Below are 20,883 nucleotides of genomic sequence, written 5' to 3' on the forward strand. Positions count from 1 at the left end.
CGACACGAAAGGCGTCGATGGCGTCGAGCGAATCGGCGCCAGCGTCGAGAGAACCGGCATCGGCGCCGAGAGGATCGGCGTCGAGGAAATCGGCGTCGACGTCAGATGCAGCGCCTCCAGAATCGGCGGCGTCGACACAGCCCTCGAGGCCGGAGCCCCGAGCGTGTCCCTCGACGACCTGAGCGTCGACGGCATCGACGACTTCCTCGGAGCCAGAGCCTCGAGAAAACCTGTCGACGCCCTCGACGCCACAGACGTCGAAGCCTTCTTCGAAGACCTCACAGGTGCACACGGTCTCGAACGCGTCGAGGACCGGGACCTGGAACGGGTACGTCGAGAACGAGTCCCCTTGTCCGAACGGGACCTTTCCCGTGACTCGTGCCGACCACTCTTGCGAGCGGTGTCTCTCGACCTCACACGACCGACCCCACTCGGGGGCGCGGACGGCTGAGTACCCTGCGACTCAAGAATCGCCAACATCTTCTTCCCGAAGGAAGCCTGTTCCTCCGGCGTCGCACGGCCCGAGGGGTAAGCGACGTGCCGGGCAGAGCCCTCCGAAGAGGACCTGGAAGACGACCGATGTCGGCGCTTCCGAGAATGCCTCGAAGAGGCAGAGGAGTGGCGAGACCGACTCCTAGAAGGAGACCCACGAGACTTCCGACGATGACACGGAGAGTCACCCCTCGAATCATCCGTCGAAAGCCCCGCAGACTTCGACTTCCGGGGCTTGGACACCCGACCTACCGACAACTTCTTCTTACGTTCGCGTAAGGCTTTGGACGTGAGCGACTGGCAGTCGATACAGTCATCCGTGTCGTGGGCCTCCCCGAGGCACCAGAGGCAGGCGTCGTGCGAGTCCGTCACCGACATCTTGGACCCACACTCCCCGCACTTCTTGAAACCCGGACGCGGGGTAGAAGACGAAGTAGAAGACATCTTCAGAAGGATTTACACAAACGAACAGGTTCGAAGAACCGAGAAGAACAGAACTCCAAAGAGTCGAGGCGTTCAAACCGAGAAACACGAAGCAACACGTTCGCGGAAAAAACGGAACTGAGGCTATGGGCGTCGTGCGTCCTACTTATCACATCGGATGACGCCGGACGTCGGAGGAGGTCCTCGACGACGGCGCATCGACGTCATCGACGCAGGACGCAGACGCCGAAAAAGTTTCCGAAGCAGCACAGCTGTGGTGATTACATGTCATAGATATGGAATACGTCGGAGGACCCAATCCCCTCGAAGTGAGAGATGGAAAAAAACAATGGGCGGAAATTAGCAAATGCATGGGACTGATAGATTGGCTACCGGAAGATCGACAGAAAAGCTTCCGGAATGAACAATTAACGGATCCAACATTAAGTAACGCCAGAGAGCAGGCCACGTCAGTCCTAAGCATCGGATACCCATGCTTCAGGGCCAAGAGGGGGTTGGTATATCGTGTAACAGTGGACCCCCAACAAAGAGAAACCGAGCAGTTGCTGGTCCCTATAAGTTACAGAGACATTGTGTTAAGGTTGGCTCATGATGATGTGGTTGGGGGACATCTCAGAAAAGAAAAAACCCAAGAGAAACTGTTAAAGTCTTTTTCTTTGGCCCGGAGTATACAGGGAAGTAGACAAGTACTGTGAACATTGCCCAGTCTGCCAGAAGACCAGTCCGTACAAACCACAGAAAGCCCCATTGCATACCATGCCACTTATAAAGGAACCCTTTCCTAGAATGGGGATGGATCTTGTGGGACCAATGGAACCCAATAGCCATGGACATCAATACATTCTTGTGATAGTGGACTATGCCACCAGATACCCAGAGGCTTTTCCAATGAGGGCTATAAGTTCCACACAAGTATGTAACCAACTGGTTCCGTTTTTTGCCAGGGTAGGATTACCTACAGAGATTGTGACTGACCAGGGCCATAATTTTGTGTCCGGGGTAATGCACAAATTGTGCCAATAATTGCGCATTAAACAAATACATACCTCGATTTATCACCCACAGACTGATGGGTTAGTTGAGCGATACAATAAAACGATTAAATTAATGCTAAAACAAGTCACTGCACCAACTGGTAAAAATTGGGATCGAGTGTTACCCTGGGTCTTAATGGTGTTAAGAGACACCCCACAGTCTTCCACAGGGTTTTCGCCTGTTGAGTTATTGTACGGACATAGACCCAAAACAATACTCGACATAGCAAAAACTGAATGGGAAGAACAGGAGGAAGAGACAACCCTCACAGAATATGTATCAGAACTGAAGAACCATCTTACCAAATTGAGGGAACGGGCACGAGAAAACCTGGGAAGAGCCCAATAATCTCAAGGAAAATATTATAACAGGAACACCAGTGCACGGTCCTTTCAAGTAGGCGACAAGGTATTAGTTTTGTTGTCCACCTCCCAGAACAAGATGTTGGCACAATGGCGAGGGCCTTACAAAATATCAGCAGTCCTAGGCCCAGTGAACTATCTAGTGGAGCAACCCGATAGAAAGGATAAAATACAGAATTAGCATATTAATCTTCTGAAGGAATGGAAAGACCCCGATGGGGGGCTACAAAGCAAAAACATGTTACAGGCAGAAGAATCAGCTTTCAATGTGGTAGCACAGTTAAACCCTTACGAAATAGCCGAACTGAAGAGACACCTCCAACCAATGGAGAATGTATTTTCCTTCTTCCCTGGAAAGACGAATCTGGTGGAACACGAGATACACAGATCCCAATAAAACTGTGAGGATAAGACCATACAAACTGCCAGAGTCCAAAAGGGATACCATTTAAAGTGAGGTTGAAGAAATGTTACGCCTGGGGGTTATTGAACCGTCAACTAGGCACTGGTCTTCTCCTATAGTCTTGGTGCCCAAACCAGACGGCTCCACTAGGTTTTGTATGGATTATCGTAAATTAAACTCCATCTTAACATATCAAACCTACCCAATGCCACGAATAGATGAATTGTTAGAACAACTTGGTACAGCACAATACATCAGCATGATCGACTTGACAAAAGGGTATTGGTAGATTCCTTTAAGAAAGGAAGAAAAGCTGAAAACTGCTTTTTTGACACCATCTGGCCCTTACCAATTTACTGTACTACCTTTCACCTTACACGGGGCACCAGCAACTTTCCAGACTTTGATGAACAAAGTCTTAGCCCCACATGGAGAGTACAGCTCAGCGTATTTAGATGATATAATTGTGTTTAGCCAAAATTGGGACGAACACATCGGTCACCTGAAACAAGTGATCTCAGCACTAGATGGAACCGGACTACACATCAACCCAAAGAAAACCATACTGGCGGCAGAAGAGACAAAGGGCCTCATCACGAGTTTGGCGGTAACCCTTAAATGCGGCTCTAGCGCTATTACCGCCGCATTTAAGGGTCCGCCAGATCATGACCATGGCAGATTTCTCCCCAGCTCTGAGCTGGGGGGAAATCTGTGGCAAATTTGCCGATTTTCGGAGCGTTTACCGCCGGCGGGTAATCTGCTGGCGGTAATAGCGCACATTTTCCCCATTGGGCCCAATGGGGAATGAGAAATTCCCAAATGGGCCCAAAGGGGAATGGGCAATAACCGTTTTACCAAACCCGTATTCCAGCACTAATAGCGCCAGGGGGTTTGGCGGTAGTGCTATTAACACCGGCACTAATAGCACTGCGTTACCGCCCAACTCGTGATGAGGCCCAATGTATCTAGGTTATACAGTGGGTGGTGGAGTTATAAAATCGCAAGTAGACAAAGTAGAGGCCATCATCAGGTTGTCCATGCCAAGTAACAGAAAACAGATTTGGGCATTTTTAGGTTTTGTTGGGTATTATAGGAGATTCATACCCATGGTCTCTAGCCTGGCCAGCCCACTAACGGAAGCACTGAAAAATTAATATAAAGGTGATATCCTACAGGACGCTTCGGCACTGATGGCTTTCAAAACCATAAATAAAAACATCTCAGCCCTTCCAGTTCTGAGATGTACGGATTTTGAGAAACATTTCTTTGTACAGGCAGATGCATCCGGTACTGGATTGGGTGCTGTGCTATCTCGAGGAACGGATGAAGACCTATACCCCGTGGCTTTCATAAGTCGAAAATTACTACCACATGAGATGTCATACTCAAGCTTGGAAAAAGAGTGTCTGGCCATAAAATGGGCCATTAAAACCCTAAGATATTATTTACTGGGACGGACCTTTACGTTTTTTTCTGACCATGCTCCTCTACAATGGTTGGCGGTGCATAAAGACTCAAACCAGAGAGTCCTGAGATGGTTTCTTACTCTACAAGAGTTCTGTTTCGTCACCATACACAAAGCAGCCTCCTTCCAGGTTGTTCCTATCTGTCGAGAAGCTTAGATTGGCCTGACCAGCTCCATTCCTCAGGGGGGGTGGTGTAACCATGTGGCTTCAGAGGAGGGTCTCAACACGGACAAGATACGGAGCGGACAAACCGATAAAGATAGGTATGCAATCTGGGGAACAAGAGGACGCGGAAAACACATGGTGGGGTGAAAACATATCCGCAAGTGACTACCCACTAACCGAATCCCAGAGAACTGGAAAGCACCACAGAGGCGACCGCAGTCACCCAAAATGCAGAAAGATGCCAGCCACTGTGTTTTCATTTGAAAGCAGCAGACTGCCTATCACAGACTCAGATGGCAAACTAACAAACTAACACCAGAAATATATGGCGGGATTAGAGGTGGCGTCCGCACTCGCCCCTTTGGAAGTAAGACTCAGGCTGCAGAGCTAGAAATAGAAAGCAGTAATTGCTTGTTTTTAGCCCTCGCTGCGGAAAGCAACGACACATTCATGCAGCAAACAAACAAAAGGGGACGGTTTGAAAGAACGGGATACCGCGCACATCAGCGGGGAAAAATAAAGCCATATGGAAAACCCTCGATAAGCATGCCTTGCCAGCAGAACATGACAAACCATGTAGATCAACCTGGTTGTAAAAACACTTACCGTCAAGTCACAAACTCCCCGAAGGCGGTAACATCAGAAGGCAGTTCCAGCGAATCCCACATGAATAAACCATTATGGCGGCCAGCATTCGAAAAGAAAGGGGGTGGGGCTTGGGGGGGCTTATTATGCTTTCACAGCATTGAGAGCCCTGATTGGATTAGCGGTCTCCTGCCCCTATATAAAGCAAACAGTAACAAGGGACTAATGAAGTTTTCTTCTTTCGGTTTCAGAACAGAGACAGAGGAGCAGAAGAAGGGTCCGAGTTCCGTTGGGCATACGATGACTAAGCACAGATACCTGCCTTATCTTAGAAACCCAAGGGGACTTTGCCAACTCTAAGTTCATCTTTATGGAGAAGTGACATCCTGTTCATTTTTTTTTCTTTGGTACTTTAGTTATTTTTTTATTAAGTCAATAAAGACTGCCTTTAATTTGGAAATATCCAGTGTCCAGCGTATTCCATCACATCCGGGATAAGTTAATAGTTTGTAAATTTGTTTAATTTGTCTAGGCAAGCATTCACCAATTTATTAGAAAATGTATAGTCCAATAATGGTAGGGAGAAATCATTTCTCAGATTGTGAAAATATTTCCAACTGGCCGCACAATACATTTGATGAATAAACCTGATACATTCATCCAGCCAAAGATTCCTGCTAAGCAGCCTGCCTTCAAAAGTGATATTCTTATTGTGCCAGAAAAATGGGGAAAACCTCTTTGATGGAGCATTAACCGCGGGAAAGAGGAAAAATCCAAGGGCACATGTGGAGGCTTTGATGGTACTTGTAAATTTTGAAAAAGTGGAGCTAAATATATACACCAGATCACACATGTTAATGGGGAATACTAATTCTTTCTCGAAATGATACCAAGTGGGAAAATCAGCATCAACCTCGTAAGTAAACCAAATGCGAATTTGCTTGATAAAAAATACCTTGTCATATCTCTTAAAGAAGGGAAGCCTAACCCCACCATCTTCATAGGGAGTTCTAAGCTTACTGATGGCAATTCCTTTACTTTTAGCTTTGCTCCATAACAAATGTATTAAAATAGAATTCACAGATTTAAAAAAGATGGAAGGAAGGGGAACTTGTAACATTTGTAGATAATGAAGCACAATAGGTGATAACATCATTTTGATTGTTTCAAGATGCCCCCACCAAGACAAGTACAAAGGGAAGTTAATTCATTTAGTCTGTGTAAAAAGACATTCATGTTAAGTTGTATGGTGCCACTAATCGAGGAGGAAAAAAGAAAGGTACAACGTCCGTTCATCGCGGGATGATTTATCGCAGGGTTTTTTGCCGCGAATTTATTTTTGAAAAAAAACATCGAATTTTTTAGGGGGGTAGTAAATTATATTCATTGGGTTTTGGGTGTTTGGAAATAAATACAAATTAAAGAAAATGGGGGGTTTAGGAGGATCCCCCCCAAAAATAATTTGAATTTTTTTTAATGGGTTTTTTCATTTAAAAAAATGCTGTAGAAAACCCCACTAAAAAACATCCCGCGATGAAATGACATGGAACCAAAAGAAGGCCTAAGTATTTAATGGAACTGTCACAACATTTAACACCAAATTAATCTATTTCATGCTTGAGACAAAATGAGTTTAACGGGAGGATTTCAGATTTATCCTTGTTAAGTTTGTTCCCTGAAGCCGAGGAGAAGGCATCTAGCACAGAAAGTAAATTGGGAAATGATCTTTGGGATCTCTCTTTCTCTTTGACCTGCCAACGCAACCCTAGTACACATCAGGCCTCCTGTTTCTCTACTCATCCCCTTCCCTGATCTCTGCCATAGTAGGTGAACCTCCTTCCCAAGAACCAAAGAGGCCGTCAGCCTGGACTCTCCCACCACTTAGTTGTGTTGTCTGCTGAAACTGTCCTCCTGTCAGAATTCTCCTTCAATGGCTTGACCCCGTAGTGTAGAAGAAGAATTCTTCCCACTAATGTACCCCTCTGGATGTAATTAGTAACATACAGAGGGATTAATTAATTGAAAGATTGGATTCCCACGAGACACCAATGGCTGCAAGGAAAACACGGAAATGATTAGTGTTTAACTTTAACAAATGAAACTCAAGGCAAAAGTTAAAGACCCAACTGGCCTGTGCTACTAAGGCAGGTAAAGCAAGAAGTCAGGACTAGGGATGCACAGAATGGTATCAGATGGTCTGTAAATAAGACAGACGAAAATAGTTTACAGTGCTCTAAAAGGACAACAAGAAAGAAAAAGATAACAAGAGGAGAGTCGGGCTTACCACGTTGAATCCATGAGTCCATGAATGTTCTAAACGAAGAAAGTTTGTGGCAATGATGGTAGTCCCAAAACCTACTCGGCCGGCACGCGGACGCCTAATGTCCAAAGACCCTATGCCGACGAAGCGAGGACGCCTAATAGTTCAACACACCCACAGAAGTCTCTAGTCCGTGGTGTTGAGCACTACACCAGAGGGCAGTCTAATGCAGAGTTCCGTGGAGAAAAGAAAGCAGGTTGGACAATCCGGGTCGAAATGTAGGCGGGTCCAGACGGTACCAAGGAGCAAGCAGAGAGCAGTCCAGTAAAGCAGTCCAATTTTAAGTGTAGGCAGGTAAAGACGGTACCAAGGAGCAAGCCCCGGGTCGCAGCGGTGAGGCGTCGCCATCATACTCGACTCCAGCTGCCATATCCAGCCTGCACGTCCCTGCGGCACACCTCAGGTGCTATCCTTCGGTTTACTTGCCATCCTGGCGACTGCACCCTGTCACCCTGCACATACTGTCATGAACAGCAGTACTGATCTCGGCGCCAGGAGACTTGCCTGGTCAATTCACCCGTAATTTCTGTCACTCACGCTTGTCTATACTGGTGTTGTGCCCTATGGTCGCTTTCAGACCACATTTGAATTGTGTTGTGCCCTATGGTCGCTTTCAGACCACATTTGAATTGTGTTGTGCCCTATGGTCGCTTTCAGACCACATTTGAATTGTGTCGTGCCCTATGGTCGCTTTCAGACCACATTTGAATTGTGTCGTGCCAAATAGCCGCACACCTGCGATCAGGCCAGTGCCTCTTGCTGCGGCTAGCCACTCTGTTACCTCCTAGTACCTAGGCAGCTCACTCTGAACCTATCCATTCCTGCCCACCTCAGGCTAGGTCCACCCTATCCGACTGTGCCCTCCTCCTCACACAGCCCCGCCCAGCGTACAACCATGCCCATAGCGTCCTGCAAGCTCAACGTGGCCACCACCACGCTGCTCACTCTCCTCGCAACTCTCACTGCTCTCAAACTCTATATTTCCATCCATCCCCTCATACCCACACCACCAAGCCCACTCCCCTACCACAAGCATCTCGCTACCCCAGATACCACACGAACCATGCCACATCACACACCAGGTGTCGTAACTATGCACAGACTAGAAAGACTTAGGGCTCGCACACAGACCACAGAACTTAGCACACTACCCCTTCCCACAGAATACAGAAACTATAGACTGAGTTCTCGCACCACTTCCAACTGCTGCCCCCGCACGGGATACCCACTCCCCCACAGTCCACCACCCACTAACCTCGCCACACCTCACAATACCACCTCACATAACACTTCGGTCACGACCACCACTCGCACCTCCACAAACAAACCTCTCACACCTCACATCAAGTGTGCCCTCCTCAATGTCAGATCTCTCCCAGCTCATGCACCCGATATCCATGACCTCATAACCAACAATAACATTGACCTATTAGCTATCACTGAAACATGGTTACATGAAGCATCAGGCCCCGCCGTTGCACTTGCACTACCACCTGGCTTCACCATACTCAGACAAGATAGGCCAGATCGAATAGGAGGAGGAGTAGCCCTCATCTACAAGGAGAACCTTCAGCTCCGACCTGTCAGTCAAGCCTCGACGAACAACTCTGACCGCCTATCGGCCAAACTCACACTATCACCCAACAGCACCATCAACATTCACCTACTATACCGTCCCCCAGGCATCACCACAGACTCCCAGGAAAACATCATTCACATCCTCAGCAATAATATTAAAAGCTCCACCAAAACCCTACTATTAGGAGACATCAATCTTGGATTCAACGATCCAAAGGACAAACCTGCAGCCACTCTCACCAAGGAACTCAATGACTTGGGCTTCACCCAAAAAGTTGAAAGTCCTACTCACATCAAAGGCCGCATTCTTGACTGGATTGCAGACCATAACTGCCTCACCACTGTCACCTCTAACTCCTCACTGCCCTGGACTGACCACAACTGCATCGAGTTCTCTATTCCCATCACCAAAAACCACAAAATTCTGACCCCAGCCAGCGCTGCACAAGTCAGAAGCTCTAAAAAACTCAGAGGAGAACCTGCGCCCATACCTCAATACCCCTGAGTTAGCTCCCCCATTCGCTAATGACCCCAATATCCTAGCAGACATCTACAAAGATGTCATCACCAAAGCTATCAATGAAATAGCACCACTTGTATGGAAAAAAGAGAAGAAATCCCTACACACCAACTCATGGTTTACTGAAGAACTGCACTCAAGGCGATCCCACAAAAGAGCAGCACTAAAAAACTGGCAATCGGACCCCTGCACCAATACTAGGAACAAATTCAATTCAATCTCCCACCAATACAAGATAGCCATCACCAATGCCAAAGCCAACGCTTTCAACACGCGTATCTCCAATGCCAAATCACACTCCAAAGAGATCTTCGCCATCTTTAATGAGCTTATCTCCCCCCCTAATACACCAGACGAAATAATCAAAGACGAAGCTTGGTGTACCAGCATTCAAACTGCCATGCTACACAAAATTGACCTTCTCCAAAAAAAAATCAAAGACAACTGCAAAGCACTTCCCCAACAGACTGAAACTAAACCCACCAGCACCACACCCACCTCGCCCAAGCCCACCATACCCGTCTTCTCCTTCAGAGACGTCACTGAATCAGAAGTTATTAACCTACTAAAAAATCTCAAACCCTCCCCCTGTAAAGGAGACATTTGCCCACCAAAACTCGTCAAAAACTGCGCAGACTGCTTTGCGCCGCTCTTCACGGCATTCATCAACACGTCTTTTAAAACAGGCATCATCCCAGCCAACCTTAAAGAGGCCTGGGTCCGGCCTCTTTTAAAAAAAACCACTCTCGACCCATTACAACCAAACAACTACAGACCCATAACCACGGTGCCATTTCTGCTGAAACTACTGGACAAAGCTGCACACTGCCAAATCCAACACTTTCTGGAAACCCATTCCATCCTCGGGACTAGGCAATCAGGCTTCCGGAAAGGACATGGCACGGAAACAGCCCTGGTAGATCTGAAGAATCAGATCACCCAAATCATGGACAAAGGCAAGCCTGCTCTTTTGCTCCTTTTAGATCTCTCAGCCGCGTTTGATCTGGTTGATCACAAGACTCTCACTTCACACCTCACACACTCAGCCAACTTCTCCAAAGAAGCAGCCCTCTGGATCACTTCCTTCCTCGAGGGAAGAGCCATGAAAGTCTTCTCAGACATCGCCAACGCCACTCCCACGACAATCCACTGCGGGGTCCCTCAAGGATCTTGCACTGCACCCACACTCTACAACTTGTTCACCAAGCCCCTCTTTGACAAACTTGACTCATACGGCATCACATACACAAACTACGCGGACGACACACAAGTACTTCTACCCCTTTCAGGATCATACAACAAAGACGCCAAGGCACTCCACACAATCTACTCCGTCATCAAGGCCTGGATGGCTGTCAATGGCCTCTGCCTCAATGGTGACAAAACGGAAATCATGATATTAGGTCAACAGAACACCCTAGACAAACTTGACAAACTGTACGCCAACTTCTCCATTGACAACTCCATCATCCCTGTTTCCACAGCCGTAAAGACTCTGGGAGTATACCTTGACTCCTCACTATCCATGACTAGACAAGTCAGCGCAATCACATCCGCATCCGCACACACCACCAAACTCATAAACGCCATCAAGCCCTACCTCTCTAAACCAAATTGCCTCTCTATAGCAAGGGCAACCATTGGAGCCAAACTGGACTACTGCAATGCACTCCTAGCAGGCACATCAGCCAAAAACATAAACAGACTACAAATCACCCAGAACAATGCTCTCCGGGCTGCTCTTAGTATCCCAAGAAGAGAGCATATCACCCAGGCCAGGCACTCAGCCCAATGGCTCCCGGTCAAAGAACGGATCACTCTCAAAATCCTCACCCTCACTCACAAATGCCTCTCTCTCTCCGCCCCGTCCTATCTATCAGAAACCATCCTCAAACCCTCCTCCTCCCGTCCCACCAGGACGCAATACTCCAACCTAATCTGCATCCCACGCATCAAAAGAGCCAAAGCCGGAGGTCTAAGTTTCCCCTACATTGCAGCCAAGACCTGGAACGCTCTCCCTGCTGACATTAGAGCGGAAAACGCACTCCCCACTTTTCGCAGGAAACTGAAAACCTCATTCCTTGCGAAATATCCGTGAAACTCTCAGGAATCCATGTAAATATACTGCATTGCTAATGTATACATATCCACTGTAAATTCTGTATTTTATGTAATTACTGTATCCTATGTAACTAAGATATTGTCTGTTACAAGCGCCACGATGCCTCCGGGCTGACGTGCGCTCTATAAATCTGAATAAATAAATAAATAAATAAGAGAGCAGTCCAGTGAAGCAATCCGGGTGAAGTGTAAGCGGTCAAGACGGTATCAAGGAGCAAGCAGAGAGCGGTCCAGTGAAGCAATCTGGGTCGAAGTGCAGGCCAGTCAAGACAGTAACAAGGAGCAAGCAGAGAGCGGTCCGGATAGTGTAGCAGGTAAGTCTGAAATACAAGTGGAAGCAAAACTATTACCAAAACAGACAAGGAGCAGACAAAAGGCAAGTTCAGGAAACAGAGCAAGGTTTGGCAGCATAAACTTCGAAACAGCAAGAAACAACGTTATTCAGAAGCAGAGTGCAACTGCAGGGGCGGGACTAATGAAGGCTTGATCACGTGAACCTTCCGTCTGAATCCAAGACTCCGGGACCTTCCCCCTAGTAACGGATGCCACTGTTTCCATGGTAGCTTCCAACTACCGCGGAAGAGCGCCCTCCGGAATCGTGAACGTTGAAGAGCTTGATTGCCTGTGAATGGCACGCATTTACTTTGCCGCTTGTTGCACAAATTAACACGTGAAGGAGTAGACGTAGCGATGGTTCTTGATTTCGGCACACAGTGCTCAGTACCTTTAACCATGACACCTCCTTGGAATGTGCTCGGTATTGGAAAGGGATTAAGGGGTTAGGTCATTATCTGGGTACATCTTTAAATGTGTCTTTCCTGTTTCACAGACCCACTTACATGCTGACATTGCTCAATTCCATATAAAAACAAAAGAAATACATCTTAATCTCTGGCATTGCTCTGGACAACCATCCAGACCACCGTTCTTTGGCTGTCAAGCCATTACAAAGGGGGAAAGACCATATGCAAATCAGGCTTGGTCCCACCCCTAAGGGGCAGTCCAGCCTGAACTACTAGGTCACATCCCTTCTGCACGAGACCACAAGCATTCCCAAACATGTTTCGGACTTGTTGGGCCTCATCAGTGAGGAGTAGCTTGGGTCTCTAGGCCCAGCAGGCACGGGATCCACGTCTGGGCATACCCGTCCCACTCGGGGTGACAAAGCAAAAACAAAGAAGAGATGGCTGGAAGGTTTAGAACTAATCTTAACTTCTGGCATTGCTCTCGGCAACCCTCCAGACCATTGTTCTTCACCTGCCAAGCCATTACAGAATGGGAAAGACCATATGCAAATCAGGCTTGGTCCCACCCCAAAGGGGAAGTCCAGCCCGAACTGCTATGTTTCATCTCTTCTTCACAAGACCATCATCATCCCCAGACATGTTTCGGTCTCATTGGGCATCATCAGTGAGGGAGTGTGTCTCTAGGCCCAGAAAGAACAGGACCCATGTCTGGGCATACCCGTCCCACTCAGGGTGACTATAGCAAAACAAAAGAGGTGATGGCTGAAATTTCATACAGCTGATGGTCTGTTCATCTCCTTGCCTGCTCCTGGGATGTGCTTGCCAGTGGTTCCGTCCCTTCCGTAAGATTCTCTTCTCTGTGTTTGAGAGGTTCAGTCCTGTTTGAGTGGCTGGTCCACATTAGCATTAACACCTGTGTGAAGTAGGTTGAGTATGTTCCTCACAGTCTGCACTTAGGTTTTCTGAGTACAAGCCTCCTTAAGCAAACGTTTGGGGATACACTCTAGAGCAATAATAGTAAAAACACTTTTGTAATGCAAAAAACATTTCAGGATTTTTAAATCACTAAGAAACATGCTCCAGATTATGTCATTCAACACATAAATCGGTGTACAGAGTGATGGGGGAGCCAGCAGCATTAAAATATGTAGCATACTGACCTGGTTCCAGGTATGGTCAACAGGGGCATCATTTAGGGGTCGCCAGAGGTCGCAACTGCGACCTCTATGGTCTCCCTTGCGAGCTGTAATAAAAACAAAAAAAAAAGGTTTTTCTTTTTTTTTTAATGCAAGCTCCGTGCTGTGGCCAGCACCGTGTGACTCTTTAATTCTGGAGTGGCTGGCTTTCTTTTTCAGGCCCCTTAACAAAAAGAAGAAGAATAAGAACAGGAGTGCCACAAGTCTAACACTTTCAGCACTGACCCTAAATAAGAAAGAATAGGAATACCAAATAATGTGTCTTTCTGGAATTCTGTACAATAATTTCTAGACTCATTAAAGGTTTATTTCAGGCACACTTCAGGGGGTGAATCACTGATTTAGTCTGATCTTAAACGCCTCAACTCATACTTTCATCCTTCTGAGGTCGATAAATGAGCACCAACACAGGTTGGGCGATATTGGTTGGATATTTTTTCTATGTAAAGCGCTTAAGCGTAAGTGCTATATAATAACACATCATTATCATTTGGTTATGGACGTCTTCTTGCATTCACAGTAATTTGGTAATATGGGCCTATACACACTGATCTTAACGATACATATGGCGATCCATTCTTGTATGAAATGTACATCACATAGAGATATCATAACCATATTTTTCGTAGTGTACAATGCTATGTGATGCCACTTCCTGTTTTGTCAACAGGTGAAAGGTCGTGTTCCATCGCTTCCTGCGATATCACTTCGGTGTGGGGTCAAATGGCATCACTTCCTGTGATGTCATCAGGGGTCAAGGGTCGTCTGATGTCACTTTCACCCCTGGCGTTTTGGTGAAATGACGTCCCCGATGGTCAAACCTCAAAATGGTTTAATACAGCAGTATGTATGCGGGGCAGGGGTTCTTACTTTGACGCGTTGATCAGAGCTGAGTTCAAATATGTAAAAATGTTACTTGGGCTGGACCCTGGCTATCTTGGTTATGAGGGGTGAGCGTTATTTTGAACTTAAAACACAGTTACATAAAAAGTTATCTTAATTGATTTCAAAGGTTTCTAAGAAATTCATCAGAAGAAACCATGGCTTACTTTCTGCTTTTTGTCATATATATTCAAAATAGAGAAAAGTCTATTATAAACCAGTACTAACTAAGTGTAACTAACTAACCAAGTGTAGCCTGGGCACCACAAGAGACTATCACCTCCTTGGAATGTGCTCGGTATTGGCAGCAGCAAAACTAAGAAAAATGAAAGATTCAAAATCTTTTTTTTTAAAGTCCCTTTAAAAATATAAAAATGTTCTTTAAAAATCAAAATCTTTCAAAATGTGTACATAAAAGTGTACATACAGTGCATTGTAACTACTTATAAAAGCCTTACTTGGGAAATAGCCTGGCCAGTCTCAAGGTTCTTGCTGCTGTAGTGCTTTCTTTTCTCTACTTTCTGATGCCTTCAGCAGTCAAGGTGTTGATCAGAAAGAAAAGCAACAGCATATGTGGGGGTCTCAAAGTCCATTTTAGCTGGGCAGTTTATGTCTGGTGCAGCCCTGCAAGAACCTACAATGCGGAGGTGTCCCTTTAATGTTTCTGACCCGGGTTGCATATGCCAGGTGTAGCCCAGCATCGACTGCTGCAGTGGGAGGCCCCCACAGACCTCACTCAACCCAGGCTGCATCTGCTAACAGAGGCCCAGGGAGTCCTTGTGGGTCATCTGGCAGGGGACAGACCCTTCTTTTGTTACTACGCAGCCCAGAAATGGACTTTGATGTTGGGCGCTCCTCGCTGGGGCAGTGCTTCTAAATAAGCAGCCCAGGGCCCTATGACAGGAGGCACCGGGGAGGTGGCAGTGACTTAGGTGCTCCACTGCCTGTAAGGGGAACACCGCAATTTATGCCCGGTCCAGCGGAGGTGACAAGAGGTACAGAGCAGAGTGCCACTCAACCCTTCCAAGCAAGAGTTGACATTTCATTTTAAGCGGCGGCCGCTCGCGCTGGCTTCAATTGTTTTTTTTTTGTTTTGTAGAGTTAGGCTGAGTAGTGTGGGCTCTCTTTGCTCGTGTTACCTGACCCATCCCATGGAATAAAATTGCAGACCAATGGAATAAAATTGCAGACCAATTTTGTTGTGGAAAAATTAAAGGCCGTAGGCTTTTTATTTTCTTACAGAAAATACACAAAAAAACATATATAACAATAATGTGCTTTTGGGCACACCGTGTCCAGTTTTGTGGATGCCCAAAACTTCTCCTCACCAAGTCTTTGTTACCCTTAGGCATCCGTTCCCGGACACGTGCCGCCTACGACTTTCTTGTACCGTCTACCGAAGAAAGTACTTGGCGTTCCGGCTCCTGCCTGTTTCCTTCTTCTTTCGTTATCTTTGTAGGGTGCGTAGGGTGGTAAAACGTTTTCCTTCCCCCTTTTCCAGGCCCTAGGAGCTTACCCGAATGAGGTAAGCTCCTTACCTGGTTTGTGCTCCTTCCTTCTTTCTGGGGACTACTTATACCCCAAGGCCCCTTTGTTCTTCCCTTTGGGGGTCGGGCTTCCCCCGGCCCCACTGTTGTTTCCCCTCACACCTTTCCTTGGCGTCGTTGTGCCATTTCCTGGCAACGCTGGGGTGAAGGCGCCATCTGGCCGCCCCTCCCCTCGGCTTTCACGCCGTTTCTCCCCCACCCTGCGCCTAACCCCCCAGGCCCTCCATTGTGCCGTACTTCATACAGCCCGGGTCCTGGGGCATAGGCTGAGTAGTGTGGGCTCCCTTTGCTCGTGTTACCTGACCCATCCCATGGAATAAAATTGCAGACCAATGGAATAAAATTGCAGACCAATTGTGTTGTGGAAAAATTATAGGCCGTAGGCTTTTTATTTGCTTACAGAAAATACACAAAAAACATATATAACAATAAAGTGCTTTTGGGCACATCGTGCCCAGCTTTGTGGATGCCCAAAACTTCTCCTCACCAAGTCTTTGTTACCCTTAGGCATCTGTTCCTGGACACGTGCCGCCACACCTGAGTGGGCGTTGCCTCGACCGCTCAGGTCCCCCCCAAAAGCGCCTCTATCTCCTCCCCGCTCCTCCAGCACCCTGAACTGGTACCTGCTGAGTGCGCTGCCGTCCGTGTGTATTGGCAATTGCCCGCCGACCTCTGGTCGGATCTCTAGTAATGCCTGGGTGATGCATCTGGGACAGTGGTCCTTCTCTCTGATGCAGTTGAGGTCTGTAGCTCTCCCCTTTCCTGCATGGTCAGTTTTGGATTTTCTCAAATTATGGACCTGCCCTTGCTCCCTATGCTAATGTTGCTTTTTGCCAGGCCATCTCCTACTATCGTATTATGGCCTACTAGTTCGCCTACCCTGAAGGCCCCCTAGTATACCAAGGCGAATGCTGCCCTGAACAGGGCTGTTTCATATCTGCTGCTACATGCGCTTTGTAATATTTTCAACAGAACCACCAGTTTCCCAAAATTCAGGGGCATCCTGCTGCCCGGTTTCTTCCCTTCTAACTTTGCCCAACCCTTCAGTGCACACTTTACCCGTGGGCTGTTTGTTGGATCTGGTACACCGGCTACCTTTGCGGTGTATGCAACTGCGGCTGAGTGTGCTGCCGCCCAGCTTTTTTCTTTTTCCCCCTTTTGCACACGCCCCTTTCAAAGATTCACCCATTTTCTCTGTTGCAACTTTACCCACATCTTGCACTCCTCTTTCCACCAATACATTATTCCCATGCTTTCCGTACTGCTTACCCGTTTTGTACATTAGGGCGTTCCTGGCCAACTTTTCTGTGACCCGTTCTGTTTCCTGTGGTTTTTCTTTTTGTTTTGCGTTAACCTTGTAGTCAACCATCCTTTCCTTTCCAGTGCTTTCAATGGGACCCATGCTTTCTTTGGCGTGGGCGTTTTTCACCCTTTTTGCATCCGGCCTCAGCTCCCTGAACCTTTCCCCCCATTTTTTTAGGGCGTTCCTGGCCAGCTTTTCTATGACCCGTGCTTTCAATGGGACCCATGCCCTCTTTGGCGTGGGCGTTTCTCCCTTTTGGTTCCAGTCAACCTTCTGGCTAACCTTTTCATTATTTCCGAATTTCCGATGCTTATTCTTGGAACCCCTGCCTTTCCCGGTATGGGCGTTATTTTCCTGCCATACACGTGGCCATATTTTCCTTATCTAGTCAACCTTATGGCTAATCTTTTCATTATTTCCGGTGCTTATTCGTGGAACCCATGCCTTTTCCGGTATGGGCGTTATTTTCCTGCCATACACGAGACCATATTTTCCTTTTCCAGTCAGCCTTATGGCTAGCCTTTCCCTCATTTCCGATGCTTATTCGTGGAACCCATGCCTTACCTGTTGTGGGCGTTCTCTGCCGTACAGTTGCCTATTATTGCCCCCGAGCCATCTTTTCCTCATGGTTGATATACGACTGCCATATAACTGTTCTTATTGACCACTTTGGAATTCCCCCTTTTCTGCCCTTCTGCTTATGCTCCATGCTCCCAGCTATGTTTTCCCGATATTTCCCGTGCCACCCCCTTGAGCCGTTGGTGGTATGTTACTTTGCTACTCTGCCGTCCTCTCTGTGTCCCCTATTGACTGCCCCAAAGGTTCTGTTCCCCTGACCTTAAACGATTCCTTGTCGTTATTATCGTATCCCCTGTTGTTGTACCTGTCTTTGCTTCTATCATTATTTTCCCACTATGCCTGTTGCCCTCCTGAACCGTGGACCCTGTGGTCCCCTTTATCTTTTAATCCATTAAACATGTACCGGTTATAACTCTCCTCGTCCCACCCTCTGTCCGGGTAACCGTCCATTTCCTTCTCAACTCCTGGTCGTATTCCTTTCATGCATCCCCCCCAATGCTTTGTATACCTTCAAGACCCCTTGTTGCTAAGTTAACAATGCCACTCCATCCTCTGGGTATTTTTGTAATACCGTCGGTGCCCCTTGAGGGCTGTGTCCCAGATCCCCTGGGTCACCTAGTGGTAATGGACCTGCCCCTGCACTCTTGTCTACCCCTTCTATACCAGAGCCCTTCCCTCTCTCCTTACCTAGTACCCCTTCCCATTTTACCCATGCTTCCAAGGGGTCCCTCTCTACCTCTTCGCTGCTCTCTCCCTCGATTGTGGAAACCCCTTCCTCCCTGTATTTATTCGGCTTTCTCCCCTTCCTGTCACTGGTTCTGGGCGACTTACCCGTACCAGTGATGCCTGAGCTTAACCTCTTTACAATTTACTTCCAATTTTTCTTCTGTCCTGGTGGTAGTGCCCCCTCTCCTGCCGCCGGGCTCCTCACTCAGCAAAGGCGACATTTTCCTTTGCCCTGTCCTCCTTCCGTAGGACGCCCAGTACCCCTTCGGCCACCAAAACACTTTTTCTGCCTTCTCGGCCCCACTGCTGCATTCCTTTTGCCCTCTTTGCTCTTACCTCAGCCGTTTTCTTTTCACCTTGCCTAGCTTATTTCCACATCACTGTGCGCGGAGCGGCACCCCTGATACAACATGCCAAGCCGCGTTACCGGAGGGTGGTCCCCATGGGCACCCCTGGACGACCCGCCAAAATCTCCCTTGCGACGCCCCACAATTCGCGGTGCAACCAAAACCTTGGCCGACACCTCCTTTGTTGAACCCCAATAATCACCTTCCAGTCTACTGTGTAGGCAGACTAATCAACTTGTTGCATGCTTTGCCCTGGAGCCTGCCTTAGAGCCACGTAAATTAAACAGTATGATCTGTCACTGAAATCTGTATGCGGTAGGGCTTCTTCAAAAGCAGTAGCCTACTGCCCACATCTGTCGGGTAGTCAAGTATGCTTCTTACATGCACCCTTAGCTTTCTGCCTGGCTGTCTTAACCATATTTGAAAAGTATTCAACCTTTTTCCACTGAGTAAAACACCGATTTCACCCACGATACGAACTCCCCACATGCTATCATTTAACAATACTGGTTTTAAAATCTCTTTGTGAAGTGTTCACAGTTTTTGACTGAAAAAGAATGATTACACCCCCACGCACGCAAAACGATCAGCAAAGAATCCCCCTAGTGTACCCAGACTGGAAATATACGCACACACTTTTCTGATCACCAAGAGATTAGAGAAACTCCAGGCGCTCATAGTAAGAGCAGATATACATTTTACTTCAATATTGGAAAGCCACCAATGCCGTGTGCCTTTCTACTACGTCTACCGCATAGTCGCCCATACCAGCATTAACCTCTTTGCTGCGCAGCCGCCAGAGACCATATCTCCACACCCCCTTGTAGTTCGTAGCTGCGACCCTACAGTGGTCCTTGCGCACGCGACTATGAAATCCCCTTATTCAACCCCCCAGGTGAAGCAAGCAGAGGGAGGGTGGGTGTTACCCAGGGCCAGTGGCGTTAATTAAACCACTAAAGTGCTCCCATACCGCTAGACATTTCCCCTACAAGGGGCTAACGCGGCCCCCAGCGCTGAAGTCCCGCTTTCATCCCTCGTATTACTCTGCTCCTTACCTGACTGGCTGCCACCATATTGCCGCTGCGCTGGATCCCCGAGACAACCGTAAACCTTCCTCTTCTGGTTATAGCACATCTTCTTGCTCGGGAACAGTCACCCAGGAAAGCACACGAATGAAGACAAATTAAATTACTGCTTTCTGCTGCATTGGGCGACCTCCATCCAGGTTATGCTTCCTTCCTCAGCTGCTCACGCCAGTTTGGCTGCTCAAGGGACGCACCGGACACAGAAAACAAAAGACGTTTCCCAAACCGGTTCCTTCTCCCTTGTCCAGGTCCCAAGACGCTTACCCGAACGAGGTGAGCGTCTTGCCTGGTTGCCCATTCACTGAACTCCTGGGCCATTCTTGCCATTTCTTCCGCCCTCCTTCTTGTCTGACTTCCTTCTTTCTGCAGGGCTGACCTCCTCAGAGACTTTCTCTACTTCCTTGAAAACACGATCTTCCTTTAACTTTGATGCTTTCCTTCTGTCCGGCCTTTCCCACGTTGATTCTTCTAAACACTAAGCTTGGTTGTGTTCCTTTAATCTTTGTGACTTAGGCCACGCCCCTTTGTTTGCCGTGTCTATGTAGACAAACAACTTGGTTCCCGGGCTTCCTTCATTGTGCTGTTTTGTGGGCGGGTCCCTTCTTCCAATATGCTCCGGTCGCTGCGTACCGCTTGCTTTCCCAGGACGCGCCTTGGATCTCTGTGCTGCCTTTTGTTTTCTCCTTCGAAGGGCTACGACGGTCTTCTCCTCGAGGCTGTGCGCGCTGGTCGTTGCACCCTGCTTCCCACCTCCTCATGCTACTTGCTGCCTGCTTCCCCACTGAACGTACTGCTCCCGCGGTCTTCTCCTCTCGGCTCCGCACGTTGCTGCACAGAGATGCCTGATCCTGCACGCCCTTTGGAGATTCTGCCGGTCTTCTCCTCCCGGCTTCACACGACGGCCCGCTCTCCGACACGGTAGGTGAAGCGATGCCTGCACGTTCAAGCGAGGGAAAAACAGTGAGGCCGCAAGAGCAAACG

The 20,883-nt window shown here is 47.9% G+C and overlaps 1 long non-coding RNA gene across 2 annotated transcripts in view; it reads right to left on the reverse strand.

Moving 5' to 3' along the window:
• The window catches only part of LOC138472550 (uncharacterized), a 237,281-nt gene that overhangs the window by 156,038 nt on the left and 60,360 nt on the right, over positions 1-20,883 (reverse strand). For both annotated transcript variants that reach the window (XR_011268638.1, XR_011268639.1), the window contains exon 4: positions 13,398-13,480. This is a non-coding gene — a long non-coding RNA (uncharacterized lncRNA). The remainder of the gene's footprint in view (positions 1-13,397; positions 13,481-20,883) is intronic.

This window comes from Ambystoma mexicanum, chromosome 8 (assembly GCF_040938575.1).
Source record: "Ambystoma mexicanum isolate Mex_15411 chromosome 8, UKY_AmexF1_1, whole genome shotgun sequence".
Classification (NCBI taxonomy): domain Eukaryota; kingdom Metazoa; phylum Chordata; class Amphibia; order Caudata; family Ambystomatidae; genus Ambystoma; species Ambystoma mexicanum.